At 42.4% G+C, this 19,527-nt stretch overlaps 1 protein-coding gene across 1 annotated transcript in view; it reads left to right on the top strand.

The window, feature by feature from the left end:
- Positions 1-755: 755 nt before the first annotated feature.
- Positions 756-19,527, top strand: part of caly (calcyon neuron-specific vesicular protein) — a 45,083-nt gene continuing 26,311 nt past the window's right edge. The window contains exon 1 of the mRNA XM_048563702.2: positions 756-952. The gene's annotated coding sequence lies outside the window, so the exon portion shown is untranslated. The remainder of the gene's footprint in view (positions 953-19,527) is intronic.

Raw genomic sequence — 19,527 nt, forward strand, 5'->3', positions numbered from 1 at the left:
CCTGCTGCGTTCATCCAGTTCAACATCCCGTTATCTCTTTGTATATATACATTGTCACAAATGCAGTTCAGTCAGTACAGTACCATATTGAGGAAACAAACAAACATTGGAGTTTGAATCTGTCCAAACAAACCAAAAACATCCCTTACACATACAAAATTAGATTTACATGCATTTGAGGCACTGGAAGCATCTGATAACTGAACAGTTCCCCCGGCTACCTTCAGGAGGAGGACATTGGACAACGGTCTTTCCCCACTGTATCTTGGCAGCATCTGCCCCAAGCTTTAGTGTGTCCCTCAGCACTTAGCCCTGGACCTTGAAGTGTGCCAGTCTGCTACACTCAGTCGAGGTCAACTCCTTGCTCTGGAAGACCAACAAGTTTGGGGCTGATAAGCAACCTGTTTAGAATGGGCCTTCCATTGCCAACAAATCCACACAAGAGGGCTGAAACGCAGAACCTCTAGTCCAGAGGCAGAGACATTACTGTGCACCACAAGACTCACTGCTGTCCGTGCTTACAAAACCAATGCCATCTATGTTGTCTAACTGCGTCTTGTAATAGAAAGACGTAGAACTATATTATCATTGTTATAGAAAGCTCTCACCTTTACGTTGCCTGAATACTAAGTGGGGTGAAGTAGGTATTTAATTAGGATGTTATTTGGAGCTTCCCGAAGCCTCTCTGCCCTCCCTGATGGAGTAAGCAGGTCAGATCTGAATGATGACCTTTCCTCTGTAAACGTCAGTAGTGTCGAGCTCACAGGTAGCTTCAACACACTAAGTCTGGGGAGCAAATAACGCTGACAACATCTCCTAGGCAACCAGCTCTCCGTCTCTCGTTCTATTTCACACTCTCACAGTCTGTTCCTCTCATTGACTCTCCTTCCAGAGCTCAGCAAGTCACCGCCAGTCCTTCCTCATCAAAGCACACACACACACTCGGTTCCTGGTAAGTACCCACAATCAGTCATTCTTTATATTGTAAAAATAAATGAACTGTTCTCGCTCGCACCATTGTCAGTTTGAGATAAATGATGTATAATTTACAATTCCGGAGACAAGTGGTGTGTGTGTGGGGGGGGGAAGGGCGGGTTGGTTAAGCAATATTTCAATGAATGTGTGTTATTTGGCGATTTCTTATTTTTTAAAAATGCAAATTGCAAATGAACACTCCGAACTGCCGGTGGATATTCGTTCGTTTGCAGTAACAGAACTGATACACGAGAATTTTTTTTTCCGTTTCTGGCGTCCATCACTGCTCGGTGAAATGCAAATGCTGTAAAATTGCAACAAAACCGGACACAGGGCGATCCTGGGTTATATCCCGGCCAGGCAACATTCAGTTGGAGCAGGAAATCTGGCAAAAGGGCGTTTCAGAGCCCACCCCGCCCATGTTCCAGGAGACAATAGAAGCTGGAATCCAGGACTCAGTAGCAGGCGCAGCTTGCCTGGGGCTGCAGATTGCACTGGTGTTTGGGGACGGTGAGGTCATCATATCTTGACTCCCTTCTTTGATGCGCCCTAGTTACATTGGCTCTGCACCTGGGAATGCAGCACTCGGGGACCCCCCGCTTTTGCTCGAAACAAGATTAAGGTTCACGTGTGAGAACTACTAAACAAAACATCCAGCACTCCCAAAGAAAAGCTTCTCTGCATTGTTCCAGTGAAAAGGATTTACCAACCCCGCTCCCCCGCTCACTTAACCCGAACGTTAACTCTGCTTTCTCTCCATAGATGCTGCCAGGCATGCTGAGCTTTTCAGCGATTCCTGTTTTATTTCCCCACTTACTATCACGATGCAGGGCTTTTAATCTCGAATTCAGTACGAAATTATGTGTGTTTATTGGTAATTCCTTGTACTAGGAAAACTGTGGGTAGCAACGCTGTAAAATATGGGATAAATTTCACCCATGAATTGAACTCCAGCACAAAGCAGGGTGTTTTTGCCTGAGCGATAATTAAGCAATCCAGCTTTATGTTACTTATCGAAAACAAATCGATCTTCTTTATTTTATTTTTTAAGAATTTTCACGTGAACGTATTTGCATTGTTGTGATGTCATCTCTGTAGAGGAAGCTGGATGAGGCAGAGCACTATTAAGTTCCTTTCCCGAGCACAACGAGGGGGGCTCGTGTGTTTACCTGAGAGTCTGTGTGTCTGGCGAATTACCCGAGTGATCTTTAAGGAGTGCGGGCTCTCTGCTTGCAGACAACTTGATGGTTCCCAGGGTGGCTACATGTTGCAAAGTGCGCTCCAGCAGGAGACAGACACCAGCAGCATACCACTACCTGCTGGAGATGACCACTTTGGTGTTGGGCTTGTTCCTGTGTGCCCTTTAACGTAGCCCTGAATTTTCAAATATATGCCCATTCACGCAGTCACAGTCAAAACTATGCTGCCCGCTGAAATTTTGCACATTCGACTTATTTGCAATACTTTTTTTTCGTGCATTACCTTACTGCACTTCATGTGAGTATTTGGGTTCGGAATTGGGGTGAAGTGTTGACTTGGGCTTTTTAGGGAGGCATGCACATCGATTTGCACCCGACTGTGATCGAGTGTATCTCCTTGTTTTGAATAATAAAATATTCCCCATTTAGAAAATCGCAGATCAGTTCTGCAGTATTTAAAGAAATTCAACTTGTGAAGGATTCGTAGTGCAATTTTCTTGCCAAGAATGTCTGTACAAGAGCGCAATTTTTGATTAAAGTCGATAGTTTTATTTTTGCAGCGTTCCTCCCGCTCCGTACTGTAGATGGTATATGCGAGCCTTAATTGCTTCTATTTATACAGGTCTATATTTTCTAATTAAACATAGATACGTGTATGTTGGCAGCTCAGTCAGCCAGACACCACAGTGAGATTGAACAGTATTGACCTCATTTCATGTCCTCACTTTCCAGCAGGGGTCACTAAATAGTGATCGACTGTGAATCGCCTGTTCGCCCAGGGTTAGCAAAGTCAATGATATTCTTGATGAGATGAGATCAGGAGAAATGGGAAACAGAATTTTTAGTTAAGATCTTTCCATCACAAAAACTGCTTGGCTTCCACCTCTGTTAACCAGGGTAGGGGAGTCCAAAACTAGAGGATATAGGTTGAGGGTGTGAGGGGAAGGATTTAAAAGGGACCTAAGGGGCAACATTTTAATGCAGAGGGTGTTGCGTGTATGGAATGAGCTGCCAGAGAAGATGGTGGAGGCTGGTACAATTACAACATTTAAGAGGCATCTGGATGGGTACATGAGATAACAAAGTGTGGAGCTGGATGAACACAGCAGGCCAAGCAGCATCATAGGAGCACAAAACCTGATCTTTTGGGGAGGCCTGAAACGACAGCTTTTGTGCTGCTAAGATGCTGCTTGGCCTGCTGTGTTCATCCAGCTCCACACTTTGTTATCTAGGATTCTCCAGCATCTGCAGTTCCCACTACCCCATTAGATAGGTACATGAATAAAGATATAGAGGATATGGGCCAAATACTGGCAAATGGGACTAGAATAATTTAGGATATCTGGTCAGCATGGACAAGTTGGACCGAAGGATCTGTTTCTGTGCTGTATAACTCTTTGACTGTATATCCCCCATCTCTTTCCTTGCCTTGTTCACTCCAGCTGAAAATCTCATCCAGGCTTGTCATACCCCCAGATGTGACATTCCCAGTGCTTTCTGGGCTGGTCTTAAGCATTTCGCTATGCCTGCACTTGAACTCATCTAAAACTGCTTTCTGTATTTTGCATTCTGCTCATTCATTGCCCCCACTGCTTTGACCTACAACAGGCTCTGGTTCACCAAAGTCTTGGTTAGAAAATTCTCACCCTTCTGTTCCATCTGTTCAGGCTTCTGCCTACCCCTGTTGCCACCTGCAGCCTCAAAGCCTTCCTATAATTGCATTCCTCCAAATCCAGTCTCGTGCACATCCTCAGTCTCTTTAGATCACAACAGGGGCCACGTTTTAAACTATCTAGAATCTGATAGTCAATAGACAATAGGTGCTAGAGTAGGCCATTTGGCCCTTCGAGCCAGCTCCACCATTCATTATGATCATGGCTGATCATCCACAATCAGTATCCTGTTCCTGCCTTATCCCCATAACCGTAGTCCCTCTGTAAATTTCCAAACCTGTCCATCTCCCAGTCCTTTACAATCCTCCTGTACTTACATGTTTAACCACGATTTTACTCCTTGGATGTAAAACCTCCTTTCTGGTTGTGATGTCAAATGTTCCTCTCACAATCCAGTGAAGTACCTTGGAATGTTCTCCCACACTGAACGCTCAAAATGAAAGCAAATGTTTGAGCTGCTGCCATTGTTGCATGAGTCATTATCACACAGGGCACCAAGCAACAAAGGAGCTTCACGTAGGATTATATTTCAAAGCTACTTGCTCTCCAATGTACATCTTGCATTTGAAAATCTGGAGAAAACCATGCCCGTGCTTTATTTTTGACTGTCACCTGAATGGTGGAATCCCTATAGTGTGGAATCAGGCCATTTGGCTCATGAGTCCACAACGATCCTCCGAGGAGCATTCGAACCAGACCTACACCCCCACTGTATCCCTGTAACCCTGCATTTCCCATGGCTAACCCACCCAGCCTGCACATCACTGGACACTATGTGCAATTCAGCATGGCCAATCCACCTAACCCACACACCCTTGAACTCTCCACTAACCCTACCTCTCTCACCCACATGGCACCCCCCTACCTCCCTCAGACAGAAGGTATAAAGGGGGAGGGGCAGGTGGGACAAAGGAATGGTCAGGGCAGTGGGAGGTTAAAGGTCAAAGCTGTTTGAACAAAAGACAAAAGGAGTTGGAGTGCATTGGTCAAGAATAGGTGTTAAAAGCAGAACAAAGATGAGCCAGGCCTGAAGACAAAACATTGAAAGAATATACAAACAGGCAGTTAGGGGGTAAAAATAATTTAAAGCATCAAATGGGGGTGAGTTTCATGGTCTGAAATTGTTGAACTCAATGTTGAGTCAGATGAGACCACTTGTGGAGTACTGTACAGTTTTGGTCGCCCTACTGTATTAATGGTATTATTAACTTGGAGAGGGTTCAGAAAAGATTTACCAAGATGTTCCAGGACTGGAGGGTTAGGGCTATAAGGAGAGGCTAGACAGGCTGGGACTTCTTTTCCTGGAGCGTTGGATGTTGAGGGGTGACCTTATAGAGGTTTATAAAATCTTGAGGAGCATAGATAAGGAAAATAATAAAGGTCTTTTCCCTAGGGCAGGGGAGTTCATAACTAGAGGACATAATTTTAGTATGGAAGGGGAAAGATTTAAAAGGGACTTGAGGGGCAACTTTTTCACACACAGCTTCAAGGAATGAACTTCCAGAGAAAGTGGTAGATCCAGGTACGGTTACAACATTTCAAAGATATTTAGATTGGTACATGAAGAGGAAAGGTTTAGAGGGATATGGGCCAAATGCAAGCAAGTGGGACTAGTTTAGCTTGGGAAACTTGGTTGGCGTGGATGAGTTGGTCCCAAGGGCCTGTTTCCACGCTCTATGACTCTATGATTGTAAGTTATATATTTTAAAAAGTAGAATGGTGACCCACTTACATTCAGAAAGAGATCAGATTGTGAAGGCAGTTCAGTTAATGGGGCACCAAACAGTCACACTTAGTGCTTCAGTGATTTCAATGGAGCCAACACAATGAATGAATTAGCTTTATTGTCACATGTACTCACATGAGTACAGTGCAGAGTTTACAAGATGCCACTTACAGTGCCAACCTGGGTACCTAGGTAAAGATTCTTGAGGATAAAGTCTAAGGGGAAGAAAAGAAAAATAAAGAAATAAAACGTTCAGCTTTACAGAACTTCAAATGTGTAAAATCACAAGAATAAATTAGAAGGTAAAGAAGTAAAAGGTTCAGAATACCAGTCCTTCCATGGTAGTACAATTAAAAAAGAAAGAAAATTTTTAAAAATAACAAAGGAATTAAGCTTCTTAATGCTGACTGCCTTGACCTAGTTGAATTGTAAGTTACATCAATTGGCCAGGGAATATGATCAGCAACGATGGAACAACACATTGCAGCATATCCTACTCTTGCAGTGGGACTTACATGCATAGTACACATGGCCTGTTACAGGCAAAATGAGTTGAATATAACATTATAGAAATACAATGGAAGGCGACAATCGACAATCTAATATTATAGAGAAAATATAGGATGATAGCATTGTAACATGTCAGAACCTAACAGAAAACAGAACGTTTCATGCTATAATTCCACAATACATCGGGAGGCAGAATGTAACAGCAACTTACATTTTCATAGAAATCTTAATACGTTAAAGTGTCCTGAGATTTCATCAAAGGCCGAAGGGCCTGTACTGTGCTGTAATGTTCTACGTTCTATGTTTCACTGGAGTGTTACCAGGCAAAATTTGACACAGAGTCACATTAAATAGATACAATGGCTTGTGACCAAAGGTTTTTTTAAGGAAGTAGGTTTCAGGGATGACTTACTAAGGCGAAGTGAGAGGTAAAGCAAGGTTATGGTCTAGAATTGGAAGAGGCTGTTGGGTTGGAGGAGATTGCAATTGTGAGAAGCAGTGAGTTCACAAAAAAATTTAAACACAGTTTGAGGCTTGTAAAATTAAGGACTTGCTTCATCAACAGCCAATATAGGTCAATGAGCACAGGTTGAGCTGTAAGTTGTCTACAATATAAGAAACCAACAACGAATTCCAACATGCTCGAATGGAACAGTAGGAAATGAAAAACTCTCATCCTATTTCATTACTGCTAAACTCTTAAATATAGAGAAAAGCTACTGCAGTCTTCAAAGGATTCGAGTGAGACACCTATGGCAAGATTCTAACTGCAGACAGAAAATTTATGATAATGAGTTTAAAAGCATGCAATGAGAACTCTGTGGCGAGTTAACAGTGTGGTGACTGAAAATTAACTAGATGCGGTATAACAATGGGAGTGGGTATCATAGAATACCCTGTGGAGAAGGTCAGCTATTCTCTCCAGCATACTTGGGGAACTTGTTTCTCATTAGTGTCTCTTGCCTGCATAAATTGGTGAGACAATATTCACCCCTTTGTTGCTTGAGGCTATAGCTTCATAGCCATAAACTGCTATTGTCAGATCAAACAGAAACTAATTAGAAGAACGTATAAAGCAATGGAATTTTAAGAATCTCATGGTGTGGGGATTTGTCATGGTTGTGCTGTGATTGACTTCAGGCATTGCATGGTAAATGCTTTGCATTCAAGATTTCTATCCTATTGTTTCTTCTCAAGGTTTCCCTCATAGCCCAAATCCCATGTCACTTATGCATTGAACAAATAAGACAACTGTTTTGAAGCCCAGCACAAGGACATCAATACAGTATATTTTCTTTCTTACTTTAAAGGTTTTGATCACTGACGCTAACCTGACTGACTAATGTTATTCAGTACTAGTACCTTTCATCATTGCAAATCAATGGAATCTTACTGCAGTCCTTGTAGCAACTGTGCTTCACTGCAGTGATTTTATGTGGGGATAAAAAAATCATTGCTTTCTCATGCAAAGCATATAAATTGATTGGCAATGTGAGATGATTTTTACACATTGATTCTATCATTCTGTGATGACTATCTTCAGGCGATTGACCAGATTGAAAATCAAAACTGTATGAAAGATATATTTTCATCCAGACATTTTTAAAAATACATTTTCATCACATGCTTTGAAATTAACATGGTGCGGGGGGGGTTGCATGTTGGCTGGTGGATATGATTGAGATTTTAAAATACAATGAAAGACTTCTTCCTTAGAGTTGTAGTGATTTTTATTGATGTGATTGTAGTCCAATTCATAGTGAAGTTAGTTTGATATCCAAAAGTATTCAAAATTTTGCATTAAATTGAAGTTGTGAAGTGACCCTCTGAGATTGGGCTGACTTCTTTGTGCCTTTCTGATGCTTAATATGGGACTGCCTAACATTGACATTGGATGGAAATGTATAAAAAGAGAGATAGAGACATAGAATTTGCTTCTATATTTTATCTTTGTCAGCTTCAGAGTAGGCCACCAGTGGTAATACCTCCTCCATGCAGGGGCCAATGCTACTTTCTGGAGACATGGGTTCAAATCCCATTCAATTCAATTGAATATCAGTAAATTAGGAGTTAAAAGTTAGTTACTAGCATTGGTGACTGTGACAACTGGCAACAATTGTTGTAAAAACTAATTTGCTATTGTCCTTACATAGAAGTAAGCATGCTGTTCTTACCCAGTATGACTCAAAACCCACAGCAATGTGACTGTTAATTACTCTAGGCTAATAACTACTGTAGGCTAATGGCTAAGCAGGTCACTCGCTTTAAGGGCAATTAGAGATGGGCGCAAAGGCTGATGTTGTTGGTGATGACTGCAGCCTAAGACTGATGGAAAAGAATATGCTTCGCTGCAAGTAGTGTCATACAGCACCAAGCAGACTTCCTGAACTTATCTAGTCTCATTGGCCAGCTTTTAGACCATCCAAACCCTTCCTATTCAAATACCCATACAGATGCTTTTTAAATGTTCTAAGTGTAACTGCCTGTAACACTTCCTCTGACAGTTCATTCCATACACGCACCATGCTCTGCATGAAAAAGTTACCCCTCAGGACCTTTTTAAATCTTCCCCTCTCACCTCAAACCTATGCGCTCTAGTTTTCAATTCCCCCACCCTGGGGAAAAAGACCCTAGCTATTCACCCTATCCATGCCCCTCGTGATTTTATAAACCTCTATAAGCTTACCCCCTCTGCTTCTGATGCTCCAGGGAAAATAGCCCCAGCCTGTTGAGCTTTCTCCTGTAGTTGAAACCCTCCAGTCCTAGCAACAACTTTGTAAATCCGTCCTGCACCCCTTCAAGTTTAACAACTTTCTTCCTATAGAAGGGCAACCAGAATTGTACGCAGTATTCTAAAGCGGCCTCAGCAATGTCACGTACAGCCGTAACATGAAGTCCCAACTCCTAAACTCAACAGTCTGACCAATGAAGGCATATGTGCCAAATGCCTTCTTCACTGCCCTGTCTACCTGCAACTCCGCTTTCAAGGAACTATGCAGCTGTACCCCTAGGTCTCTTTGCTCAGCAAAACTCCCCGGGGCTCTGCAATTAATTGTATAAGTCCTGCCCTGGTTTGCCTTACCAAAATGCAACACCTCACATTTATCTAAATTAAACTACATATGCCACTCCTCAGTCCATTGACCCATCTCATCAAGATCCTGTTGTACTCTTGAGATATCTTCTTTGCTGTCCACTACACCACCTATTTTGGTGTCATCTGCAAACTTACTAACCATGTCTCCTATTTTCACATTCAACCCATTTGGATAAATGATGAATAATAGTGGACCCAGCACTGATGCTTATTGGGCACATCACAGGTCACAGGCCTCCAGTCCAAAAAGTGACTATTTACCACCACCGTCTGCAAAAACAGAAGTTGCTGGAAAAACTCAGCAGGCCTGGCAGCATCTGTGAAGGAAAAGACAGGGTTAAAGTTTCAGGTCTGGCGACCTTGCCTCAGAACTGGGTCACTGGACCCAAAACGTTAACTCTCTTTATTCCTTTTGCATTTTTGGAATGTTACACTGGGGTCAGTTTACTTCATTGGCTGGACAGCGAATTTGCAACTAAGAGGGATGCCAGTAGTGTGGAGAGATAATGGGAACTGCAGATGCTGGAGATTCCAAGATAATAAAATGTGAGGCTGGATGAACACAGCAGGCCAAGCAGCATCTCAGGAGCACAAAAGCTGACGTTTCGGGCCTAGACCCTTCATCAGAGAGGGGGATGGGGGGAGGGAACTGGAATAAATAGGGAGAGAGGGGGAGGCGGACCGAAGATGGAGAGTAAAGAAGATAGGTGGAGAGAGTATAGGTGGGGAGGTAGGGAGGGGATAGGTCAGTCCAGGGAAGATGGACAGGTCAAGGAGGTGGGATGAGGTTAGTAGGTAGCTGGGGATGCGGCTTGGGGTGGGAGGAAGGGATGGGTGAGAGGAAGAACCGGTTAGGGAGGCAGAGACAGGTGGGGGGAGGGGATGAACTGGGCTGGTTTAGGGATGCAGTAGGGGAAGGGGAGATTTTGAAACTGGTGAAGTCCACATTGATACCATTGGGCTGCAGGGTTCCCAGGCAGAATATGAGTTGCTGTTCCTGCAACCTTCGGGTGGCATCATTGTTCATCCCCTCCCCCCACTGCACCACACAACCAGCCCAGCTCTTCCCCCCCACCCACTGCATCCCAAAACCAGTCCAACCTGTCTCTGCCTCCCTAACCGGTTCTTCCTCTCACCCATCCCTTCCTCCCACCCCAAGCCGCACCCCCAGCTACCTACTAACCTCATCCCACCTCCTTGACCTGTCCGTCTTCCCTGGACTGACCTATCCCCTCCCTACCTCCCCACCTATACTCTCTCCACCTATCTTCTTTACTCTCCATCTTCGGTCCGCCTCCCCCTCTCTCCCTATTTATTCCAGTTCCCTCCCCCCATCCCCCTCTCTGATGAAGGGTCTAGGCCCGAAACGTCAGCTTTTGTGCTCCTGAGATGCTGCTTGGCCTGCTGTGTTCATCCAGCCTCACATTTTTATTATGCCAGTAGTGTGTGTTCAGTTCCCACACCAGCTGACATTTACCACAAAGGCCTCTCCATCTCAACCTGTCCCCTGACCTGAGGTGACGTAACGTCAGGTTAAACTACCACAAGTTGTGTCTCTGTACTGAGAGACCAACTGTGAGGTCTGGTGAGACTCTGGTGACATTACCTTTTCATTCAGTGCACTGGGGCTCCAACAGGCTGTACCAGGTGATTTTTTGACTTTTTTTTCATGCTGCCAGACCTGCTGAGCTTTTCCAGCAACTTTGTTTTGCTCCTAATTTACAGCATCCGCAGTTCTTTCAGCTTTACCCAGTGTAACAATACCAGCTTATTCACAGAAACGTCCACAACATTGAGTTACCGATCTCAGCCATGTTATAGTGAAGATGTAGTCAGCAGGAGGTTGATGCTAACAGAAAATTGAAGCAAAAATCCAGGTCAGCTGACTTTTCTGATGCATTTTCTTTGTGTGCCTGTGGGTCATACTTTGTTTTATAATGTTCCTGTGAGGCGCTTTGAGATGTTTCATTATGTTAAGCCTATTCTAGAAATATAACTTGAAGTTTTTGGTTGTTGCTGGCCAACTTCAGAGTGATTTTGCTGAAAGTTCAGGAGCGCATAGTCAACTCAGCCTTTTGGTCATGGACTATACAGGGGAAACAGGAAGAGAAGAAGAAATGGGAAGATTCTCACTGAAGGAAAAGGGCAAGTCCTGAAATGCAAGCTAGTAGATCTTCAGTGTCACTGTCCATGGGATATGGGAAAGTGTTGATGTAATTGAAGGAGGCTTAGAAATTGGAAATAACTGGACTGAAACTTGAAGGACTAATTCCTTTCTCGTACTAATAACCTTGCATTCTATTCTCGGGGGAGAATTTCCATTGAGATTGTCTGAACTCCCACTTCTCTTCAATGGAGGAACAGCACACACCTTGCAGAAAATGCAAAGAAATAGTGAATGGTTTTGGATAGCATTTCTGTAAAGTTTCTGCCAATCCAAAGGACGAGAGCTGCAGCAGCAATTCTATCCCCAATTTTTGTAAACTATTTTAATTTGTTATTACATATAGTCAGATGGTAGCTCTTAGAAAGCAGAGGAAGAGTGTTGGTTGGAGCATAGCACATTCTGTGCAGCCCAGGACAAAGAGATGAATTACTGAGGCATGACTGGTCAGAGGATGTAATTAATGCAGAACAGATTTATGTATTGACATAGGAATTTATAATTGGAACGTTCACACATAACGCAACCAAAACATAAGGTTTCTTGGACAGGCGCTAGGAACAGATGTCAGGTTGTTAATATCCTAAGTTATGACATGTGTCTGAAATGACACAAAAGCACTTCAGCTCAAATATTGCTGCTTTTGTGAACTTGTCCTCGATACATAAATGTGTCATTGACCCAGATAACATTTGGAGGTAATACAATTAGGTTATGATGTATAATGTCTAACATGATTCTGTGCAAGTTCAAAGTTTTCACATCTGTAATAACATTTGCTAAATCAGTAGTTGCTGTGTTAAACTTGAATTTAAGATATATGTGCTAAATTGAGGGCAGTGCTGTTTAAATAGTCAGACTACAATTTGCATTATATAACACATATAACAGAGAAAATAATCCTAGGGCTTTCTGTAAATAGGCTTGATGAAAATGAGCTGGAAATGATTAGACTAGGAAAATTTCAAAAACTCTATTGCATAGATGTGTTTTAAGAAGGTTCTTAAAGGCAGATAGAGGTGGAGAAGCCATCAGGTTTAGTGAGGGAGTTCTAAAGACTAGAATTAAGAACTGAAGGCTTATCCCATTTCAAGTGACAGAGGAAAGAGCCAATGGTGGTGCCTCAGTGGCTAACACTGCTGCCTCACAGTGCAAGAGACCTGGGTTTGATTTGAGTCTCAGGTGACTATCAGTATGGTGCTTGCACACTCTCCCCATGTCAGTGTAGGTTTGCTCCAGGTTCCTCCCTCAGAACAAAGATGTGTTGGCTAGGTGGATTGGCCATGCTAGATTGCCTATATTGCTCAGGGATGTGTAGGTTAGGTGGATTAGTCATTGGAAAATGCAAGGTTACACGGATGGGGTGGATCTGGGTGGGAGGTTCAGTGTGGACTTGATGGGCTAAATGGCCTATTTCCACACTTGTAGGGGCTTTTTTGATAATTAGGAGAAACTACAGAACTGGAGGAGGTTACAGGGGTGATTGGAACAAGTAGCAACATGAAAACCTGGAGCAGGAGTAAGCCATTCAGCCTATTGTACCTGCTCTGCCATTCAATACCATCATGACTGACCGTTCACTTCAGTTCCTTTGTTTCCACACGTTTAGGAAGATGTCAGTCACTTCCTTGAACACTCAATAACGGAGCTTCTACTGATCTCTTGGATAGAAAGTTCCAAAGATTCATCATTCCTCTCAATAAAAAAACCATCCTCATGCAGGTTCAGTTTTCCCAATGTCCCTTCATAGCGCGTTCCTGGAAATGAGTCGTGAATCTTTGAAGCACTCCCTCAATGGCAATAAAGGTCAAGGTATTAAAACTACAAAACTCCAGATGAGGTCTAACCAAGATTTAATAAAATTGAAGCAAGACTTTCCTACTCCTGTATCAAATGGTAAAGCTGCCTGCTTCACCTATAGTTAGCCTTCAGTGATTTAATGACAAGGACACTCAGGTCCCTTTGAACATACACACTTTCTAACCTCTTAACATTTAGGAAATACTGTGTATATCCCTTCTTCATAGCAAGTGGATACCTACATTTTTACACATTATATTCCATCTTCCATGTTCTTGCCCTGATAGTAATGTGTCAAAATCCTCTTGAAGCCACTTTCTATCTTCCTCATAATGCACGATTCCACCAAGCTCTGTGTCCTCTGAAATTTGGAAATATTACATTTGGCTCTCACATCCAAATCACTGATATATGTTGTGAACAGCTGGGGCCCAAGTACTGATCCTAGCAGTACCCCAGTAGCCATAGCTTGCCAATGTGAGAATGATCCATTCATTTCTACACTCTGTTTCTTGCCTGTTAGCTAGTCCTCTTTCCATACCAGTACATTACTTCCTAATCCATGTGCTTTAATTTTGCTAACTGATCTCCTGTGGGCGACTTCATCATTCACTCTCTGAATATCAAAGTGTACTGTGCTCATTGTCTCCTCTTTACGAATTCTGAAGTCACCTGACGAAGGAGCAGCGCTGTGAAAGCTTGTGATTTCAGATAAACCTGTTGGACTATAACTTTTGACTTTGTCCACTCTAGTCGAACACTGGCACCTCTGCATCATGTTTATCAGTTCTGTTAGTTGTATCATTTAAAAACTCCCAAAAGGTTAATCAAACACAATTTTCCATTTGCAGATCTGTGCTGACGGATCATTATTATCCAGTGTCCATGTATCGCATACTTTACAATAGATTCCAGCAATTTTCCTTGTGCTGATGTAAATTTAATAGGTCTGTTGTTCCCAGGTTTCTCTTTCCCTCCCTACTTAAATAGTGATTTGATATTTGCTTCCAAACTGCAGGGGCCATTCCAGAGCCTATAGCATTTTGGAGGATGATCTGCAATGCATCCCATTATCTCCAAAGTTACCTCTTTCAACACTCTGAAAGTATTCAAACTAGGAGAACGATTTTGTGCAGAGTGTATTGAGGTTCAGCAAGACAGTGTAGGTCGGTGATGATGGGGGTGATAGGTGTGTGGACTTACTACAGAATCATAGTATAAAAGAACCACAAAGCATAGAAGTTCTGAATGGGGAAGAACATTTCCTTTATGCTCCTATTGTGAGATCAGCAGGGAAGATTTCTACCACGCACAACATGTAGCAAAGTTGCAAATGTGTTCTTTAGAAAGAAACTTACAATTTCAATGGATGCTGCATGTGGGGGGGATCTTCCTGATGATTGGGTATGAAACAGAATGTGTCATAATAGATCCGTTGCTTATCCAATGATATAAAAAAGTGTCTTGTGTCTTTGTTGTCAAGCTTATGGTATTTGAACTGGTGTATCTGTGCTGGCTGATATATCGATGGAGATGCAGAGCAATGCCAGAATTTCTTGTCACTCTAAATTGCTCTAAATAGAGATTTTCTTTACCAGTTTGTTCTCCCATAATCTCTAAAGATGTTGGAATACATTTCTAGCACTTCACCCAAGGGGGCATTCTTCATGCTGAGTATCAGCAGGCAATTTTACCTGAGAGGCATTCAGCATAGCGGGAGGCCTTTCGGCCCACTGAATTGCTGCTGTTCCAGATTAAAAAGCAGTCCATTTGTCCCAATCTCTTGAATTATGCAAATCAGACCTTGAAATCTGGGGCAGAAGAGGATATCTCATACAGTCATGAACGCAACTTCAGCAGAGATCCATTCATGCATGCATTCCTGTCAGAAACTGAAACTTAGGCTGATTTTCTTCTTTTTGTTATTCAGGGTGAGATGTTTCTTTAACTGACACCAACTAACTCAGCACAAGCGTAGGACAGGACTGAAACCTGCTTGCTTTGTTGGCTATAGCATTAAATCTAGCTGAAATAGCCCAGGGCACCACTGGAGAAGGTGACATTTCAAAAGTGTTAACGTGTGCTATGTGAAAGCTGGCTGCTTGGGCCAGAACCTGCTTGAACACAAGAAGAACAAAGAGCAATTAATCAACAGGAGTATCAATTCTTACCCAAAACACATTGGAATCAATTAATAACCAGCAGGTGCCTGATGAAAGAAATAATTTATTTTAATAACTATTTTGATTGAATTTTCAATTCATGAACATCGCAATGACAGGGCTGGAATTTAAAGTTTTATTACTTTCTGATGCAACTCCCTGCCAAAAATCAAACGCCTTCTGACTCTGGCTGCGTTTCCCGTTTCTGCACCAGGATCTTTGCATGGCTCACCCTCGAATGGAATTCGTCACAAAGCCAGCTGCTCCCAGTGAGGCTCGCCAATTACATGGAGCACTGCTTAGGGAGCCGAGCTGCTGCACGTCTTGATTTTCCAACAATTTACAGCAATAGAGCGAACATCAGGAAAGTAATGGGCCTGTGATTTCATGAACCCAAGCTCTGGAAACGCCACAGACTTCATGGAATCAAACTGATGCTTGAGCGTTTGGAATGAAAATGCCAAATGGAGAGGAAGCAGTGATCCACTGAGCATCAGAACAATGGAGACAGAGTGAAATGGCATTTCTTCTAAGCTATTCAACATAAATACATGAGCAATATGGTTTAACCACAGCACACAATGCAGAAGATCTTAATGTTGATGAGGTCACCTTGGATCCCTGAATTGGAAAGATCTGAAGGATGGGTGTGCAGTGGCTGTCATTTGTAAGCTCTGTATTCTTCATAATGCTATTAGCTGATTGGGTAACAAATTGAACATTGCATAATAAACCTACTGTTACTCCAGTATTACTGAAATTGTTTTTTTGATGCCAAGATGACCTTGTGTCTAATGGCAACACGGATCAAATGAGAACACTACTGCCTTTACATTCTGTGATTCAATTACCTTGTTCCATTTTCTCCTACCTTGTTCCATTCTTCAACATCACCGGAATATGAGCAGAAGGAACAAACTGTCCATTCTGCATTGTTGCTGATTTTACAGGCATTAACTCTTTAACCAGTTGCGCCAACTTGTGGATTGACTTTTAAAAAGCTTATGTTCTGGAGCAGCATGTTCTTCTCTCAACTGATACTACTGTGAAATATTGAAAATATCAGCATTTCTGGTCCAATGTGCGAAATCTTTGTATTTCCCTCTGTTCTCAGGTTACTTCTGATAAGGTTAATGAACGTAGGCTAAACAAGTACAACCCTGAATTACTCAGCAAAACAATCCAAACCAAGACAAGTGGTGAAAGGAAAAGCTACAAGTTCTGCTGGGAGAAAGTCACATGTGAACACTGAAATCAATACTGAACCTTCAAAAATGCAATTAAAAAGAGTAGCTTGGGGGGGAATGTTAAACTTGGCAGCATCAGCGGAGCAGGAAAGTTTGACGTTTCGGGTCACACCGTGTTATCTCAGAGTCTCTAGCATCGGCAGTTCATACTATCTCAGTAGCAGTTTACTGATGTCCTTTAAGAGAAAAATCTGCCGCCCTTGCCTGCTATGGCCAGCATATGGTTCCAAAAAGACAGCAATGTGTTTGACAGCTCTCTGAAATAGCATAGCAAACCATTCAGTTCCGAGGCAATGAAGAGTGAACAGGCAGCACTACATATTTTCCTTAAAAAAACAGAAGTTGACACACTTGCATCTTGATTCTGCCTCAACTGTTCAGAACACTCTAATTATTTCATATTGGCCTGAATTAGTTAGAACAAAACTAATATATCAATATTATATAATACAATATATACACAATTTGTTTCAGCCATGTAGTGGGGGCTGTCGTGAAAATATCCATCAGCGACGAATCTATTTTGCACTTCTCTGTGAGCTTAGCCAAATTACTCCAAAGATACTGATTCTTATTGATACCTCTTGCTTAAGACCAGCTTGTTGCTAAAAACAATCGGACTCACGGTTAATTAGGAGGGAACTGTAGAAGAGAAATCCATTACTTTTTTGTAGAGGTAAGTGTGAGGATGAATTTCTGGGAGTTGGAGGGCTCTAGTGAGGCATTGCAGAGTTGTCATTCCCACATCATGACAGGGCAGGTTTGACAGACAGAGAGACCTGCTCCTGTTTCTATCTCTGTCCTGCTGTTTCTTATATAACTTTTTTGTTTCTTTATTCATTCACAGGGTGAGGGTGTCACTGGCCAAGCCGCATTTATTGCCCATCCCTAATTGAACAGGTGCAAGAGATCTGTATCTCCATACAATTATTTATTACACTTGTATAAATGCATAGCCACACAATGATGTAGAAGTGCACTGAACCTCTCATCTCTATTGTGCTTACAAATGAATGAGGTTACAAGTTACATATGATCACATCAGTAATATTACTGGCCATGTGTTCTTCTTGTTACTGCAGCTAGAAAAGCAACATTAATTGTCAGAGTACTCATTGGTCACTAACTATGTGGACTTGGGTAAGGTAGAATGATTAGAAATTATTTCTCTAAGGTGCCACCTTTGTGAGTAATTGGCTTCTAAGATGCTACATAGCATCTCCATAAAGGCACACAGACTTTATATCATGTTCTATCTATGTATTGGGTGTTGCAGTCACTGGCGTTATATAAATGTGGAGGTTGCATTAGTTTCACCCCAGCCTGATGCTATCGCTCAGTCATTAGGTGGAGGCAATTGAGTTCCACACTCGCCTTCAGGTGGAGCAGATGTATTCTGTATAACTTCTGAAAACCCTAGTATTTATGCCTGACTAGTAACGTAGTGCACTTATTGCAGCAATGAAGTAAACAATCTTGTTAAATCAGACAGGTGACTTTAATGTTTGGAATAACCAGGAGGGAATCCTCTATCCCAATAATTAGTCAGTTCTAGACGTATGAAATTCTGATGTAATTTGTATTCTCTGCAGCATGGTAATATCAATTGTTGATCTTCCAGTTCTATATTGCCATTCTGCTCCTTGACCCGCACTGGTTTCACATATCTACCATTGTCTTTTGATGAGATTCCGTAGATCTTCATCGGTACGAGCACCAAGCAGAATGGGTTCCTAGACTGGCAACATCTCAGGAGTTTCTTAATCCCAGTTTGTTGCAACGTGGCTAAATTTGCTGAATCTTCTCTTCTGAGAAGTTATGTGAGTTTATGGATTATGAGCCACACCATCAGGATCACACTCCTCTGATGATACAGTTGGAAGTCCACAGGATTTCTTTCTACTTTTGCAGTGCTTGTGGGTGTGCAGTATCCTGCTACTAAGAGAATACAGGTCAGGGTGGGTGTCCACATCTGCTCTCCAGCTGGACCCAGCTGTACAGTCTGTTGATCCTCATCTGTGGTCAGATGCCAATACGATATGGTGCTATTATCCAGAAGCTCTCCAAGGAAAATTGGGATACCCTTGAGCTTGGGTTCAATCTCAGAAGAAGGAGCAATCAGGCATACTAGTTACTCAAATAAAACATGAAGGATTTTCTGAGAATGAAGCAGCCACAGTCTCTAACAAAATCAGCATCAATCCATAAGAATAAAGGTGGAATATTGGTTCATCCAATAGTTGCACAATTGATCTCAATAGGCAAGGTTACACACGAAGTATCTTGTCCTTTTCCTGAACAGTTGGGTTTCAGATTCAGTGCAACCTGTTGGGCTTCAAGTGCCAGCATTTCCTTTGACTGGTTGCAGAAGTCCCCATATGAAATAGCGTTGGGCAAGCTGAACTCAATTGCTTGTGAGTGTACCTTGACCCAACTTGGTACAAGTTGGCAGACAAAATGGTTCAGAGGGGAAGTAAGGAAAGCTGCTGTGAGAATGTAATAGCAGAGTCTGTTGTGATACTCACATATACATGTGGACAAGCAGGAAATTTGAGGAAAGTCTTGCATTGATAGATCACCCTTCACAATGTTTCAAAATACCGTACAGCCAATGGGGTACTCTTGAAGAGCAATTACTGTTGGCAATATGACAATGACCAGGTCATCTGTCCTTCGAAAATTAATTCAGATGTAACCATTGGCCACTGCTCACAGCAGAGCTCCTTTGCTGCTCATCTTCAGCCTGATGTTCCACCTAGAAAGCGAGGACAGAACTGCAGCCTAAACTTTACCCATTTTATAAACGTTAAAGGACAGAGAAACATGCACCTTCAAATCCAACCACCCCAGTGTGAATCTGCTCCTACATATTGCAGTACAAGGATGCCCCATTCAGGCCCACAATACAATCAGATACTTAACTAATATATAGTTAACTGCTTGAGCACAGGTAAGGCCTCAGTTTATCATCTCA

Source organism: Stegostoma tigrinum, chromosome 37, assembly GCF_030684315.1.
Source record: "Stegostoma tigrinum isolate sSteTig4 chromosome 37, sSteTig4.hap1, whole genome shotgun sequence".
NCBI lineage: Eukaryota > Metazoa > Chordata > Chondrichthyes > Orectolobiformes > Stegostomatidae > Stegostoma > Stegostoma tigrinum.